This window comes from Etheostoma spectabile, chromosome 8 (assembly GCF_008692095.1).
Source record: "Etheostoma spectabile isolate EspeVRDwgs_2016 chromosome 8, UIUC_Espe_1.0, whole genome shotgun sequence".
NCBI lineage: Eukaryota > Metazoa > Chordata > Actinopteri > Perciformes > Percidae > Etheostoma > Etheostoma spectabile.
Genome location: NC_045740.1, coordinates 7,445,537 through 7,463,048, shown reverse-complemented (window position 1 = coordinate 7,463,048; position 17,512 = coordinate 7,445,537). Strand labels below are relative to the sequence as shown.

At 41.6% G+C, this 17,512-nt stretch overlaps 1 protein-coding gene across 1 annotated transcript in view; it reads left to right on the top strand.

Annotated features, from left to right (window-relative positions):
- Positions 1–17,512, top strand: part of ccdc33 (coiled-coil domain containing 33) — a 37,469-nt gene that overhangs the window by 1,088 nt on the left and 18,869 nt on the right. The window contains exon 2 of the mRNA XM_032524630.1: positions 8,494–8,624. The gene's annotated coding sequence lies outside the window, so the exon portion shown is untranslated. The remainder of the gene's footprint in view (positions 1–8,493; positions 8,625–17,512) is intronic.

The window sequence follows — 17,512 nt, the reverse complement described above, 5'->3', positions numbered from 1 at the left end:
GGCTACAATACAGATTAGAGCCGCCTGCTGTTATGGAGACATATTATGTCTCACGCAAGCGCAGAACATACGCTCATTTGGACTTTTTTGACCAACTCAGAGATGCAGTAAGTCCGACTGTCTTTTCTGCCAACGGTTGGCCTTCGTGTTGGTGTCCATCCATCCATCCATCCATCTTTATCCGGTATCGGGTCGCTGGGGCAGCAGCTCCAGTAAGGGACCCCAAACTTCCCTTTCCCGAGCCACATCAACCAGCTCCGACTGGGGGATCCTGAGGCGTTCCCAGGCCAGGTTGGAGATATAATCTCTCCACCTAGTCCTGGGTCTTCCGCGAGGCCTCCTACCAGCTGGACGTGCCTGGAACACCTCCCTAGGGAGGCGCCCAGGAGGCATCCTTACCAGATGCCCGAACCACCTCAACTGGCTCCTTTCGACGCGAAGGAGCAGCGGCTCTACTCCGACCTCCTCTCGGATGACTGAGCTTCTCACCCTATCTCTAAGGGAGACGCCAGCCACCCTCCTAAGGAAACCCATTTCGGCCGCTTGTACCCTGGATCTCGTTCTTTCGGTCATGACCCAGCCTTCATGACCATAGGTGAGGGTAGGAACGAAAATTGCCCGGTAGATCGAGAGCTTTGCCTTTTGGCTCATCTCTCTTTTCGTCACAACGGTGCGATAAACGGAATGTAATACCGCACCGGCTGCTCCGATTCTCCGACCAATCTCACGCTCCATGGTCCCCTCACTCGCGAACAAGACCCCAAGGTACTTAAACTCCTTCACTTGGGTAAGGACTCACTCCCTACCCGAAAAAAGCACTCCATCGGTTTCCTGCTGAGAACCATGGCCTCAGATTTAGAGGTGCTGATCCTCATCCCAGCCGCTTCACACTCGGCTGCGAACCGATCCATTGAGTGCTGAAGGTCACAGACCGATGATGCCATCAGGACCACATCATCCGCAAAAAGCAGCGATGAGATCCCAAGCCCACCGAACTGCAACCCCTCCCCGCCCCGACTACGCCTCGATATCCTGTCCATAAATATTACAAATAGGATTGGTGACAAAGCGCAGCCCTGGCGGAGGCCAACCCTCACCTGGAACGAGTCCGACTTGCTGCGAGAACCCGGACACAGCTCTCACTTTGGTCATACAGAGATTGGATGGCCCTGAGAAGGGACCCCCTCACCCCATATTCCCGCAGCACCTCCCACAATTTCTCCCGGGGGACCCGGTCATGCGCCTTCTCCAGATCCACAAAACACATGTAGACTGGTTGGGCATACTCCCAGGCCCCCTCCAAGATCCTTGCGAGAGTAAAGATCTGATCCGTTGTTTCATAACCAGGACGGAATCCGCATTGTTCCTCTTCAATCCGAGGTTCGACTATCGGCCGAACCCTCCTTTCTAGCACCTTGGAGTAGACTTTACCAGGGAGGCTGAGAAGTGTGATACCCCTGTAATTGACACACACCCTCAGGTCCCCCTTTTTGAAGAGGGGAACCACCACCCCGGTCTGCCACTCTTTAGGCACCGTCCCAGACTTCCACGCAATGTTGAAGAGGCGTGTCAACCAAGACATCCCCTCCACACCCAGAGCTTTCAGCATTTCTGGACGGATCTCATCAACCCCTGGGGCTTTGCCGCTGTGGAGTTGTTTGACTACCTCAGCGACTTCCACCAGGGAAATTGACGACAATCCCCCATCATCCTCCAGCTCCACCTCTACCACAGAGGGCGTGTGCCACCCATGTAGCAGCGCACCCGACCCCTTTGGATCCTCCCACAGGTGGTGGGCCCATGGGCTGGAGGGAGAGGTGCAAAGTTGCTTGTTCAGGCTGTGCCCGACCGGGCTCCGTGGCAAACCCGGCCACCAGGCGCTCGCTCACGAGCCCACCGTCTGGGCCTTGCTCCAGACGGGGGCCCCGGGCTTCTTCTGGGTCCCTCTATCCCTTCCTTGTTCAACCATCGAAGTCTTTGAACCATTCTTTGTCTGGCCCCTCCCTCGTGTCTGTGTGTCAGAGCCTAAAGAGACATGACTAGCAATATTCTATGTTTTTGTAATTCTCAATAAATACCGTGAGAAGATGAAAACCAACATGTATTAGTTTTTCTCATCTCAATCTCTCATACTTTCATCTTCCCTAGCTTGGTTACCTTGGTAGGGAAGATGGTAGGTTTGGTAATTTGTTAAAAAAAAAAACTGGACTCTGAGCAAATGGTACTCAGACAGGAGTGCATACTGCATTTGTTGGCGACTACTGTCTTTAGTTAATTAATTGTTGTTTTATGGCTTTAATGGGATTTATTAACAATACAAAAACTAGACTATCACCAGGCTTATATACATAATTCCAAATGTAATGGCTAGTTCCTGTTGATTTATGCAAATCTATTAAATAAATAATGATTACATTGACCGAGTTTTAACAGTGTGTCTCCAGTTGACTGCCAAGGATTTATCTTATTATGCCATCCCTCTTTCACATCCATTTAACTTGAATAGTCTTCACGCGCAGTACGATCATATCAGTCTTGCTGAATCATTTAAACTTGAGCATGAGGTTTCCCCTGAATATTTTGTTAACTCTAAAAGCTGATGGTGATGCTTATGATTGGTTGGTTGTCATCATAATTGCTTTAACTCGGCAACCTGCGCCTGGAAACCACATGTTGTGCAGGGGAATGTGGATTCACGTGGTGCTGGAGAAGACCTTACTGCTGAAGATGAATGCTGCTTCATTGTGCTTCATTGTCCTCAACTAATTATTCCAGTGACAAGTGTAACATCGCCCCCCCCAGCTCTGAACAGAGGTTTTTGATCAGTATTGAGTAGCTCAAGGTTGCCATCAGATGTGACTTTAAATTAGCTTGAAACCCTGCTATGAAAAGCTGCGGCTGCACGTACAACAGTTATGTGTTGTGAAATTACCTGTTGCTTAGGAACCAGTGTGACTTGGTGCATGAGATCAGGCTTTGCCAAGGTCTTTGAACACAGTTTATTCTTCCACAAGTGTTAATGTGCAAATGTAAATTGTTGTTTTAAAAAAAATATTTTCTATGTAGTGTATATGTTACAGATTTTAAAGCAACCTAACCATTTTAGCTTCTCCTCGTCTTGCTGAGCGAGTTCCTTATTTTGTGAATGATAATTCCATAATCTGTTGGTGCATGTTACTCATTCCTTTTGTAGCATATTGTTTCCTCTGTTTGCACATTTCACAACCGTCCAAAGAATGTGTGAAAACATTTTTTTAGATTACTGAGGATCTCGTGACTAGAGAGGCATTGGAAAAAGTGGAGTGCCCACATGTTTGCCACTGAAACAGGGGTTGCCTTCATCACTGTACATGGTGATTAAATTCTTCACCGCTGAATAATTCAATGGTTCACACCGGTCTGAAATAGTATGATAAAGTATCAAATCTAAAGCGTTAGGAATTACACGTATTTTAAGATTACACAACTCCATTAATAAATAACATGAACAACATCTGGGACTCTATCTGTGAACCTCAGTGCAATTTAGTTTGTCATCAGTTTACTAGGCTTCAGCTTAGGGCTGGGCGATATGGAGAAAATCAAATATCACAATATTTTGGACCAAATGAAAAATCAAATCAATACCGCAGCAATATTGTAATGTCAACAATTGGTTCTTTCACAAAATATTTACACAATGAGATTTTTAATATATAATTTTCTGTAATGTGAATATAACAATGATGTGGGTAAAGGCAAATAATATAACAGTCTGGTAAATTGTGAAAATTACATAACTTTACTGTAATGCAGTCTTTAAAACTAGGAAAAGACACCACTTATGCCATATTACAATATTACGATATCTAAAAGCTAAGACAATATCTAGTCTCATATCACGATATTGATATAATATTGTTATATTGCTCAGCTGTACTTTAGCTAAAGTTCCTATAATTTGAATGGGTCTTACAATGTTTGGATTTTTTTTTTTTTTTTTTTACTTTCTTTTGGGGAAAATGTGCTAAAGAGAGAGAGAGAGAGACTTGATCAATTTGAAAAAATAAAAACAAAACTTGAACTAAAAATGTCATTACTATGGTCAGGCTACTAGGCAATGTGGGGAATCTGTTATTTACACTCACGGCCACTTTATTAGGTACCCCAGGGCTAGTAACGGGTTTGGACCCCCTTTTGCCTTCAGAACTGCCTCAATTTTTCGTGGCATAGATTCAACAAGGTGCTGGAAGCATTCCTCAGGGAGTTGGTCCATATTGACATGATGGCATCACACAGTTGCCGCAGATTGTCGGCTGCACATCCATGATGCGAATCTCCCGTTCCACCAAAATCCCAAAGATGCTCTATTGGATGGATCTGGTGCTGTGGAGGCCATTTGAGTACAGCGAACTCATTGTCATGTTCAAGAAACCAGTCTGTGATGATTCCAGCTTTATGACATGGCGCATTATCCTGCTGAAAGTAGCCATCAGAAGTTGGGTACATTATGGTCATAAAGGGATGGACATGGTCAGCAACATACTCAGGTAGGCTGTTGCGTTGCAACGATGCTCAATTGGTACCATGGGGCCCAAAGAGTGCCAAGAAAATATTCCCACACCATGACACCACCACCACCAGCCTGAACCGTTGATACAAGGCAGGATGGATCCATGCTTTCATGTTGTAGACGCCAAATTCTGACCCTACCATCCGACTGTCGCAGCAGAAATCGAGACTCATCGGACCAGGCAACGTTTTTCCAATCTTCTATTGTCCAATTTCGATGAGCTTGTGCAAAATGTAGTCTCAGTTTCCTGTTCTTAGCTGAAAGGAGTGGCAACCCGATGTGGTCTTCTGCTGCTGTAGCCCATCTGCCTCAAATTTCGACGTACTGTGGCGTTCAGAGATGCTCTTCTGCCACCTTGGTTGTAACGGGTGGTTATTTGAGTCACTGTTGCCCTTCTATCAGCTCGAACCAGTCTGGCATTCTCCTCTGACCTCTGGCATCAACAAGGCATTTCCGCCACAGAACTGCCGCTCACGGATGTTTTTTCTTTTTCGGACCTTTCTCTGTAAACCCTAGAGATGGTTGTGCGTGAAAATCCAGTAGATTAGCAGTTCTGAAATACTCAGACCAGCGCTTCTGGCACCAACAATCATGCACGTTCAAAGTCACTCAAATCAACCTTTCTTCCCCATACTGATGCTCGGTTTGAACTGCAGGAGATTCTCTTGACCATGTCTACATGCCTAAATGCACTGAGTGCCGCCATGTGATTGGCTGCTTAGAAAATTAAGTGTTAACGAGCAGTTGGACAGTGTACTATAAAGTGGCCGTGGTGTCTTTGAAATAGTCATTCTGCAATGATTTGCCTTTGAAATAGTGTATATTGAGTGTAAAATAGACTTTTGTAAGATCCCAATATATATCCCAAAGAAGATCTTTAATATTCTGGCACTTTGATCACAATGAGCAAAGGAGGGTCATACACAATAATTTATCTCCCGCTGATATAAAAGGAAATTACAGCTTTCAGATACAACATTACAGGTGTTTCCTTTTGATTAAAAAAAAATGGTTCTTGTATGATATGTTCCAGACACCTACAAAAATATGCAAACACATTGCTGAACTGTGAGAGAACTGTGAGGGTGGCTTTACAGTCAGTGGCTTTTAAAAGCAGCTAATCAATGTCTTATTGCACACAGGCACAAAAAATCTGTCCTTGATTAATGAATACCACTGAAGGAGAGTAAAGCATGGACCGTCCCACCCTCTCTCTCTGATTTGCACTCCCACTGTGAGGAAAAGCGTGGGTCGAATGAAGGCGGCAGATGCAGTTGGCATCAGTGGGGGTAGCATCAGAGGAAGAGTAGCACTTCAAATGGAGGTTTTCAAGGCATACAGTCATAAATTTTTCATCTGCGACCGGCTCTGAGGCAGGAGAGGGGGCAGGCTCCAATGGAAGGCTTCTAACAACAAACCAGGGCTTTCAGAGACAAAAGGTAGACGGGGGAAGGGCACTTGAAATGAGAAACAACAAAAATCCTTTGTTTACAATAGATGAACAAAGCGCTGTAGTACAAAGTCAATATTTAGCTGCCAAAGCCAGCAGAGTGACAAATATCACGCCAGCAATCAAGGATAATGGCAGAGCAACAATTGTGAATACTGTATGCTGCAAATAACGGCTGCCACATCAACCAACTTCAGTAGATTCATAAATTGCAATTTGTTTTGCAGTCATCATTATAGTGTTTGTAGTGTGAACACTGAACAGGGAGTAAATATTAGAAATGGTTTTAAAATCCTATAAACCAGGGGTTCTCAAACATATTATATAAAAGGTCTGCATCTGCATTCAAGGTCAGAGGTCTGGAACGATTAGCAATACCAAAGTACCAAAATAACATTTAATGAACTCACTTACTATAACTTTCAAGCAACATACATTTAAGGTGAGTACCACTAACTATTACCTCAGTGCTAAAACAGATAGTTAAATTAATTTGTACCTCTATGACAGTTTTTAAAAAAAAGTATAGGCATCATGAAAATAGACTGTAAGGCAGAACAGGTGTACCTAATAAAGTGCTCTCTGACTTTCAAACATTATTTCATTGATTGTTGAATAATTTTGTAAAAAAGGACGGCCTTATAATGGAGCTGAGCTTTTATTGTATTTTGTGCAAACCGTCTTTTTTATAATAATGTGAACACTACTTATTCTAAGCAAAAAGATGAGGCAAATGTGTATTTTTAGCACAGTCCTTTTTGGTAGCTGGTGTCTTATTAGTATTCTGTAAATATTGAATGCGTACTGTCAAGACCCGGCTGTTCAAAGACAGCACACTATCTCAAAATTCCAAAATAGAAATATATTGCTCATCTTTTTACAACTTAACTTCACCAAAACTACCCTGGGCCTCTGTGTCATATGTTACAGGCGACTCTTTATCTGTGGGGTGAATCGGAAACATGAACCTGTGCTGTGGTAAATGCATCCTGGCCATAAAACGCTGTCCCTTATCCCATAAGCAGACAGTGGAGCTCTGCAGAGTGCTTGCAAATTTAATGACTGATTTTCCCGGCACTGCTGAATCCTCTGGGTGCAGAGTCTGCCTGGATGCTAATGCAGCCTGACATCTCCATCCTTGTTTAAACAACCCATGTTATCCAGAATGGGCTGCTGGAAAGGCAAATTAAAGGCAACTTTTGATAGGAAGATCCATCTGAACACTACTTTTTCAGTATACTCAGATCTCAGCCTGGTCTTATTTGATCCTGAAAATATTGTGTAGACAGTTTGTGGAAGATGAAAGCACTGTGCTCTTTTCAACTCAAAATACACAATTTATCTCATTTAATGTTGACTCTTTTCGTGTGTTTATGTATGCAGCGTTTAGATAGTGTAGAGAATTAAACATGTACAATTCAGTATAGTTTGATGAACCTAAAAGGTTCATATACCTGACTTCAGATGATGTTCATTTTTGTGAAAAGTTATGTAGTTAATATATATATATGCTGCTTGACTGCAGTAGCCAGTTGACAGTTGGACAAAGCTTCATACCTAGCATAGCAGATTTTGTCTCATATTTATTGGAAGACCATTAGAAAGAGACCAGGTAAGGGCCGCTATGAACATAAGGAATTATTACAGCATGCAAAAACTGCTTAAATGTAAATATGAGATTGCAGACAAATGTGAGGTGTTACTTTCCCTCCCAGACTTTGGCCTTACGTGAGAAAAACTGATGTTTTTATTCATTTCTATTAGATATTCTGGGTCAAAGTCTATTAATCCCAGCCTGCAACCCCAGTTCAAGGGATTGAGAGTTTGGCGAACGACGGTGGAAATATGTATCTACGCTGTGGTGAGTCCAGATCCAGCAGTGGCATCTAGATGAAGCTATGCATTTGTTCAAGAGATTAAGAGCAGCGTGGTGTCATAAGGGCAGTCAGGCCGCGAGCTGTGTGACTGGAAGCAGGTGGCACGTTTCTTACGTCCTTGCTAAGAGGGATTAGGCCTCTGAAGGGAGAGGGAGCACATTTGATTAGCCTGTTCAAAGGTTTGGAGTATGGAGGGCTGTTCATGTGATTAGTGAGGCATTTTGAGCTGGACTGATTTCTATGTATGTGTATGTGTGTTATAACACGTTGCGAAAGACAACTCTTGGGTCTCTGCCTCCTCCAGGATTTAAAAAAGCTGGTCAGGCTGTGCACACAATAATGTAATAATACATACTGTGTACTGATATGTTTCCAAAGGTCTTCACCTGTGTTTAAGAAGTGTGTCTAGAGAAATGAAGTTACTATGCTGGTAACAGTTACGCCATAATGTATACTTAACTGTACTGTATTGTACAGCAGCCCTGAAGAAAAATATGCATGAAGCATGAATCTTAGCTTTGTAACATACAGTTTAGAGAGCGTTCCTCAAAACAAAGAAAATCCTATGAGCGTTATCTCTTCAGCATGTTGCATTTGCATCTCTGCATTCACAGGCAGAGTGGAGTGGATGAGTCTGATGGGCAGAGGAGTTGGGAGGTGACCTTCACCTTCCAGCCCACACACAGCCCCTCCTGGGAGGAGAGACTCTACATTGAGCTCCAGAAGCTGCAGGCCTACAGGGAGGGTGAGCAGCCAAAGACTATAACATTACCAAATAGGATGGAGTTATGGAGTACTGTTGTGTGGGCTCGGTTTCAGATTATACATTACCGTACAAAAAGATCAGCACATAGAACTTGATCTGTCTGGGTCAAGGTTAACAACTTGTTTCGGCTGGTTTCATTAGGATAAGTTTTGGCAAATCCCTTCTGAATTGTAGTTGTGTCTGACATGCTACAGGGCATAAATGCTTTCAGGCAATCTTACTCTATCGAATGTTGGTCTTTTGAATAAATTGAATGTGGTAGAGAACAAACAGATAGGAGTGCTTTCAATATTTTTGTTCAAAGATGCATGAAACTGTTCTAAATTCAGAGCTCTGAAGCTTGCCATTGTTAGCACCCCTGCATGTTATTGATGCTGCAATCTAAAAGGAGTTACCAGCCAAATCAAAATAGAAAAGATATGACTGACACTACAACTGATATGAGATATCACAGTTGATTGAGATCATTGCTGGTGTGCAGGTACTAAATCGTAAAATTCTGAAGCTGTTTGTCCAGCTAATGCACCTCATGCTCAGGTGTGGATTTAATGCCTGTAGTGACTAAGATGTATTTTTCAGATGTTAATTTTTTCCTTTTCAGCCCCAAAGTGAAGTACAGAGCTGTGTTGACGTGCAATGACGCAAATTTGTATTCAAATAATTCTTAGAGTTTTGAGAAATGTGGGTTGCTTCTTAAAGCGCTTATATTATGCTCATTTTCAGGTTCATAATTGCATTTAGAGGTTTTACCAGAACAGGTTTACGTGGTTTAATTTTCAAAAAATATCATATTTGTTATACTGCACATTTCTGCAGCTCCTCTTTTCACCCTGTGTGTTGAGCGCTCTGTAATAGCTACAGAGTGAGGCATCCCACTTCTGTTCCATTTTTCTTGGGAGTCTCACATGCACAGTACCTAGGTAAGGACTACTAGCTAATCAGTGGCAGAGTATGAGGGCATGCCACGCTAGCAGCTAGCCAAGTGTTATAACGTGTTATAACGTGGTACAAAGTGATGCGCGTTCATCACGGAAGTAAAGGCTGGACTACGTTAGAGCAGTTTGGAGCAGTTTGTGAACAGTGTTTTCTGTTAGAGATGGTAAGTGCCTTTGGGGTGGACTTTGGGCTTTTTCCCTTTTGTAACCCTATAACGTGCACAAAAAAGATAAATAACACAATAAAGGAAAGGGGGAAAAGCCAAAAAGCATAATATTAGCACTTGAAAGTCCCCAATAGAGCTAACCTTTCAAGTGCTTACTGAACTCCCATCATCAAGAGAAGCCAGGTGTATTGATATGCATGTGTATCTGAAGTCTCTCTACCACTGAGGAAGAACATTAATTTGTAGGTGAAAAACTTCTTTTATGCTTCTGAGAAACTATTTCACTTGATAGACCTCTTTGTGAATGTTAATGCAACAGTTTCCCCTCTGTTCTTTAACAGTAATATTGGCAGCAAAATGTACATATGTATCTGTGTAAAAATTGCTTTACCTTGATGCGCTTACCTGCCCAGGAAAAACCTTGCGATGATTCTAATTGTGGAGCATGGGTCTGCTCATACATGGAGCATAGTGTGTGCCTGTTAAGTGACACAATAATTATCCATGAGTCTACATAGGGCTGTCAGTGAGTTTGTGAAGTGATAGCAGTGGATGTGGAAGGAATACTGATGATCCAATAATGTTTCTGAAGCCTCCTTCCTTTGTTTGAGTCCCTGCCTGATTTGCCTACGACTGCCTCCTCCTCTCTGCGGTGAAGCAAGCTCATTGGAGGACTACAAAGTCACGGGTTGACGAGCAGGTCCGCAGCGTGAAGGTTTCTAACTGTTGCTAAGGTCTTTTGAATGGTTAGTTGACCATTAGAGGAATTCATTTGCTGTCCAGATTCACCTGCTGAATGCTAGGAGATGGCATGGAATGTGGTTAAAGTGTGAAATTTCAGGATTACTCATTTTCTCATCAGCGCCCAGAAAGTCTGCAATATCACTTGCTGTCTGGGGTGTTAGTGGCTTCAGGCAGTATTTGTTATTGAGATTTGACCCGTATCGTGTTGGATTTCTTTATATTGAAAGTCTTTTTAAATGCTCTGCCAAGAGAAATTTGGCAACGGCTCCTGCTGTCTACAGATAGGCCTCCTTTTTAAATAGAAGTGGAAAAAAAGCTCAGGTTCACCCTCAGTTCAGAGCTCATGTAGAGGGAAATCTATTTCAGCGGCAGACTGAGCACGTCATTCAAGGCAGGAGTCAGAGGAGCTTCCTTAAACCGTTTTATCTGCATGTTTTCACTTGACTCAGATACTCTATCTCTTCATTCTGTAGTTTTAATCTCTGAATTTTTATTTCTATTTTTTTATTTATAAATTAACTGTTATTTAACCACAAAAAGTCTCAATTAGCTTACCGTACATATCTCTTTTTCAAGAGTGTCCTGCCAATATATACATACTTTACAGGTCAATGTTACAAACCACATAAGACCGGTAACACAAAATATGACACAAATCAGAATAAACCATGATATATATATATATATATTTATAAATAACATTTTGAATATTTGTCTTTTTGTTTGTAGTTATGGTACTGGCTGACAGTCGGGGTTATCAAAACCTTCTCACGTTAACACCCCTGCAGCCTTTCCACAGCTACCGTTTGGAGCCAATCCAGGTGAGCTTGCCCATCCACACAAAGACACACGCCAAAGTCTCTTTCTGGATAACAAACTGGTGCAGAGAAATATGTTCTCTACATGTTACTGCACTGTACTAAAGCTGACAATGACTTTGCGTACCTTTCACCACCTACCTGCACCTCCTCATGACAGACAGACCCCTATGCCCCATTCGTGTTACTTCCTCTCCCTCAGTTAAACTAAAACATGCTCAGTCGAACACCGTCAGCGCTTGTCTCCTGCTTTCTCTAGACTCCACTAGCCTCTTCCTGATACTGTAGTATAAATCTAGGTTCACCTCAGACCACACACTATCATTGTGTCTGCGTATAGATGGAAGATGAGAGCCGCTGGCCCTGTCTGTGATTCTGGGGGAGCTCATCATCCCGGCTGCGTGGAGCAGTATGAGGCTGCCTGGGACTGTTGGTATTGAGCAGAGAGGAGCGCCCCTGGCACAATCCATCAAAAAGGAGCTGTTAGCACTGTGGGAATAGACATGAATAATCCATGCTTTCTTTACCCTTTCCTGTGTAACTATGCGTATCCCATTACATTCTCTGTTGCCTTTTCTTCAAATATCCGAACCGCTTGTATTAAACATTTATCTAAACTCTAATGGTTTTATAATCTAGGTCTTATCTTAACTAATCGTTTGAACCCCAATTTTTACTAAAACAAAAATCTTGACTCAAGATGGAAAATTGTGGTCTTATTAAATGAATATTCTTCTTACTGTGCTACTATTATCTGGAAAGTAAGTCAAGGTGAACAATCACCCAGAGTTAAGGACCTCAGTCTTTAATTGTTGAATTCCCGTCTTTATGACCTTTTCATGTGGGCAGAAATCATTTTACAACTACTGTTCTTTTAATTTGTGGAAAAAAATGTAATTTACCATGCTGTTCAAATGTGGCATTTTGTAGCAGTAAAAAACATTTATTTTCTATAATAATAAAAAATTACAAGTACCAAAAACTCGCTTGCAACTCCACACAGCTTTAGCCTACTCTCCTAAATTCTGCTTCAAACAGTAGTAGTGAATATCTTTGTGATGCTTGTTATATATTTCCAAATCAAGGTCAGTTTATCTGTGGGAAATAATACCAGTACCTCATTGTTCTTCATGTGTGGTTATTGGGACTACACTGCAGGGTCACTTACAGCAGGGAGACGAAGGGCTAGTGGACTGGTTTCAGGTTAAATCAGCTTGAAGCTGGTTGAATACAGTTTGTAAATAACAGATTTTATGGATGAGTCAGGCTTTGGGGGCTTTCTAGTTTTCGGATTTTTTTTTATGATGGTCATAAACATTGATTTGTGCAGAGTTGTTAATGGAGGACCCTCTTGAGAGCTCTGAGCCGTAATCACTGTTTGTGAAGTCCTGTGGTTCTTTCTATTTTTTATTGTTTTATTCCCAACAACAGATGCAAGCCTTACTAACCATCAACACCATTTCTTGCTTGGTGAAATGTACAAGGAAAGCTGCTGCTGAGGAGATTTTATACTACAGTACTGTTTAAAATTTTAATGGACTACTGCCCCACTGTGGCAATAACGTTGCTGTGTCCAAGTGCCTCATCGTGCCTGTTTCCTTCCTTTTACTGCACACATTTACAACCTTTACTGGGTTTGAGGTTAGCACACCTTTTCCGTTTCCAAGATGAGCTAGTTTATATATTTATTATCATCCCAATATTTTCCTATATGTGGCTGCTAAATGGATCCTCTGCCGGTGATGAATATCCATATCCACGCAGGGGGGTTTATGGGCTCTGAATTTGAGCAATTCTAATGTGGACGAATCCTTTTGCTTAAATTAGATTTTGGAATATCTGATAAGATGCCTCATCTCAATTTTCTTTTTTTTCACACTCTGCTAGTGAGATGAAAAAGATGCTAACTTAATCAAGCAAAGTGAGAATTTGATATGAACTGAATCTTTCCATTGATCTTCTGGCTTCCAGGTGGGATTGAATAGTGAGTTTAAATGCCTGCATGTGATACTGCAGTAACTGACCAGTAGAGATGTTCCTTGTTTGCAGATTGGACAGTGTAAGGGATTTGTGGGGTGCATGCTCTCCACCTTCCTTTTCTCTCCGTATTCAATAAATCATTCTTGCTTTTAGGAGCTCCTGCAGCTTACAAATAAAAAACAGATAAAGAACCCTCTATAGTAGATCTTCTGTCCACCGTGGATAATATTGTCCCTTACTATTGCTCAAACAAGTCAACCAGAAAATCCCTCCCCCCCCCCCCCCAAAAAAAATGTTTTTTTCTGCCTCTATGAGCAGTATAATCGATATGCTCTGGCTGAATTGTGCAGCTGTTGGGTGAGGCCAGGTGCTACAAGCATGGGCACATCCTGTGACACACTAATGCACCTCAAGGCTCTGACATCAATTAAGAGAGACAATGGACAACTGTGCATAGCAGGCTATAAGGCTTTAATGTGTGAAGCAAATGTGGCCGTGTTTATGTTTACGATTGGACCTCTGTTAAAGTGAAATTTTGTCACCAAGGGCCACCTTGAGTTCTGGATTATTTCCCATCATCTTTTTAAAGGCACAGTTTGATGTTTTGTGAAAAAAACAGTATTCACTTTTTTACAGAGAGTTAGATGGAAGGATTAATACCACTCTCTAAATATGAAGCTGCAGCCAGAAGCCTGTTAGCCTGTTGTGCTGAACTTCTTCATAGCCATAAAACAATCTGGCACATAACAACATGTAAAACCATAAATTATTATTTTTAAGATAAGCTAAACGGCTGCTAGCTTCAGCTGTATATTGAGAGTACAACTATGACAATGGTATCAATCTGCCTGTCTAACTCGTGGCAAGAAATCAAATAATCTATTTCACTTAATATTGGGTCATATTGTCCTTTCCATACTTTCATCTCATAAGGAAAAGGGAGATTTCTTTTGAATGATATCCATAATAATATTCTCTACAAGATGTTTATTATTATTTCAAATTAATAAATCTGTATTATCTCACTTTTGTGAACTCTGATAATATAAATGAATGAAGTGTGCATGTAGAGCTCTGTATAGAGCCTCTTGCTTTACAATATAATTTTCAGACTGGGTTATACATGTGAGTCTGGCCTGTCTGGACACAGTTGGAGCTTTTTCACCTTTGTCTCTCCTGCTTTTTCCGGTCTTCTAATAATAGTAAAGCTGTTGCCAAGGTGCAAATGGTGCAACTCAATGTTTTATTTATTTTGTTTGCTCAAATGGATTTTCTAGACTGTCGGAACCTTAATCTGCAGCAGGGATGGGGGTCGACGCCCACATCATGTTTTCATTTATGTTGTTTTGTGAGTGGGGGTTGTCACGACAAATTATTATTATTCTGGAAATCGGGGAGCAATTCTCTATTTCCAACAAAGCCAATGTTTCCATCACTCAACCTAATGCAAATTGCATATTTCTTCATACATATAGCAGTAAAGACAGCTGAACACTTTCTTTGTTATATTTCCTTGGATTAAATATTTCTGGATAGTAGAATTCTTAATAATTAATTAGTGTTAGCAATAATAATGTTGTATTTGAACTGTTTTATGTGTCAATTGGTTTTAAAGGATGTCATGATGCTTTCCACCCCACAAGCAGCAGAATTGGCGGTGACCACAATATGTCTTCCCCCACTCCTGCTTCCACCCTCCACACTTCACTGCACAGCGCTGACTTCAGGTATGCTTGTTGCACTCTTTTTGACTATTTATAATGGGGTTTCCCCCTGAAGTACTTCCAGAAAGACGACGGGATGATGTATCAAATAGCCTTCAGATCAAATCAAAAGATCTGTGTTTCTCTTGATGGCTGTAACTGAACGGGGAGGGGCAGGGCATGGCTGATTTCCCAGAGCCATGGTGGGGAGCTGGAGTCTGGAGAACCAGTAGGTCTTCCTCTCCTCTCTTAGAGAGCTCTGTTTGTCACTCGCCATCACCGTCTGTCACGCCACAGAGCGCCGTGGCCACACACTCTTCTCACATGCATCTTTCCATCTTGGCCATAATGGCAAAACCCTCCCTCACATACTCAGTACCTTGAAGGGGAAACATGACATCCTTCTCTTCTCACACGATGCTAAAAAGGCCCCACGCCCCCTGAGGGAGCTCCACTCTTCCTCTGCCGATCGATCGGCTAAACCCTCGCCTTCATTCATCTACCTATCTATCCGTCTTCCTGTCTTTACGCCCTGCCATTTGTCTCCCGTCTCTACCACTTGTCTGAGGATCTCTCAATAGCTTTTGTTTGTAATCAATATGTTGTGTACCTCTCTGTTTAGAATATATATAATGAATATTAGTGGTTTTAATATAGATCTTAAAAGTAGTACATCCTGCACCCAGTATTTACTCATTACTTTACATACAATGAGTGGAAACCATCCCACTGATGCAAATCTCTCACTTTGTAATTTATGCCGCCTGTCTGGATTTTGCTTTCTCTAGCAGTTCTCTTCCAACTGTTCCTTAGATTGCTTTTTTTCCTACACATTCAACCCCCACACAAGGAGTATTGATTGTTCCAGCACACTAATTATCCTGTTTGGCCTTGGATGTCTCTGTGAACCGCAGTCAGTCTTTGATCAACATGTCTGGATGTCTTGGGTTATCTTTAAAAAAAGAAAGAAACTGTATGTTGGGCTTTGATTCCTGATCTTAGTAAAACACGTGTGACACCTTCTTAAATGACCGATCTGTCTTACTGCAGTCTCTTCCTGTGCCATACAGTGAGCTCCTAACTTGGCTGATCAGCACCTATGTGTGGTTGTGAATGTATGAGGGCAGTATTTACATATGCATCCATGCATGTGTGTGTGTGTGTGTGTGTGTGTGTGTGTGTGTGTGTGTGTGTGTGTGTGTGTGTGTGTGTGTGTGTGTGAGAACGTGTGCACGTGCCTGTGGGCAAAAGTACAGGTTGGTACATCCTGCTCTGCCACCATCTGTGCTCAGGCAGGCAACAGGCCACTTCATAAATACTCACCCTCTCCATACAGCCACATAGCTCTGTTTATGTTTGTTTATATTCAGAATCAGAATCAGAATCAGAAATACTTTATTGATCCCCGAAGGGAAACTCTGTGTTGCAGTTGCACAAATAGTAGAAATATCAGAGTAGAAATATAAATAAAGAAATATAAGGAGTTTGGATATGTACAGTATTTACATAGTTAAATGATTGTTATGATACAGTATTTACATAATTAACATAATTTAGGAATTGCAATGGTGAAAAGTAATAATAGTAGTAGCAGTAGAGTATTGCACACATTTCAGGCCAGTGTTATTGCACAAAACAGATAATAGTGTCCAGTTTCAACCTCTCTAAGTGTCTTCTTTAAAATATGAAAATGTCTATAGTTATAAATATTAAGTATGTGCCAGTCTGATGCCAACATGCATTTAATTACATTGTGCTATCAAAGTATTTGAAATGTATACTACAAATGATAAGAGCTAATGTGTGTGTGCAACCGTTTTTTTTATCAGGCAGGAGCTTCCTAGTGCTCCAGTGGGTGAGAATCATAGATAAAAAAATACCTTTGTAACAGAAACAAAATCAAAATGATAGCCATTATCATTAAAGCTTCTTTCGACTTTAATAGCACTGTTATTTACATGGAAAGTGTTAAAAGTAATAAGAAAAGTATAAAAAGTATCATTAAATCACACCACATGTGGATGCACCAGTAGGAAAATGCTCAAGTGTCCATCAACACACGGGGGAATCACTGACCTTAGATTGAATTATACATGTATTTGCACATTTGAACATTACAATTCCAGATGTATCCTCACACTGAATGCATTTCCATGATTAGAATTTCAGTTCCGTCTGTAATTGTCAGGCATTATGATGCTAGATCGGGAATCAATAAGGAGCCAGTGTCATTGGTGACCTTTTTGTGCTCAGAGGAGCATCAGCCAATGACATTTTGAGCTCAAAGGTCCCCATGGATAAGCACTCATCAGGCGGTGTGTAAATGACACTCTTGGCAATCTCTGTGTGTTTCTAAACAGCGCTCAGCCAGGCAGAACACATAGATGCACCAAAACAAGTTTGCAATATGTTTAGCATGAGCCGCGCCTATACATAGTAGCATTGGCCTAGGAAATATTGCAAACGGGTTAGTGTAGGGTTACAGAAAGATGCATACATAAATAATTCAGTTCTGTGCAG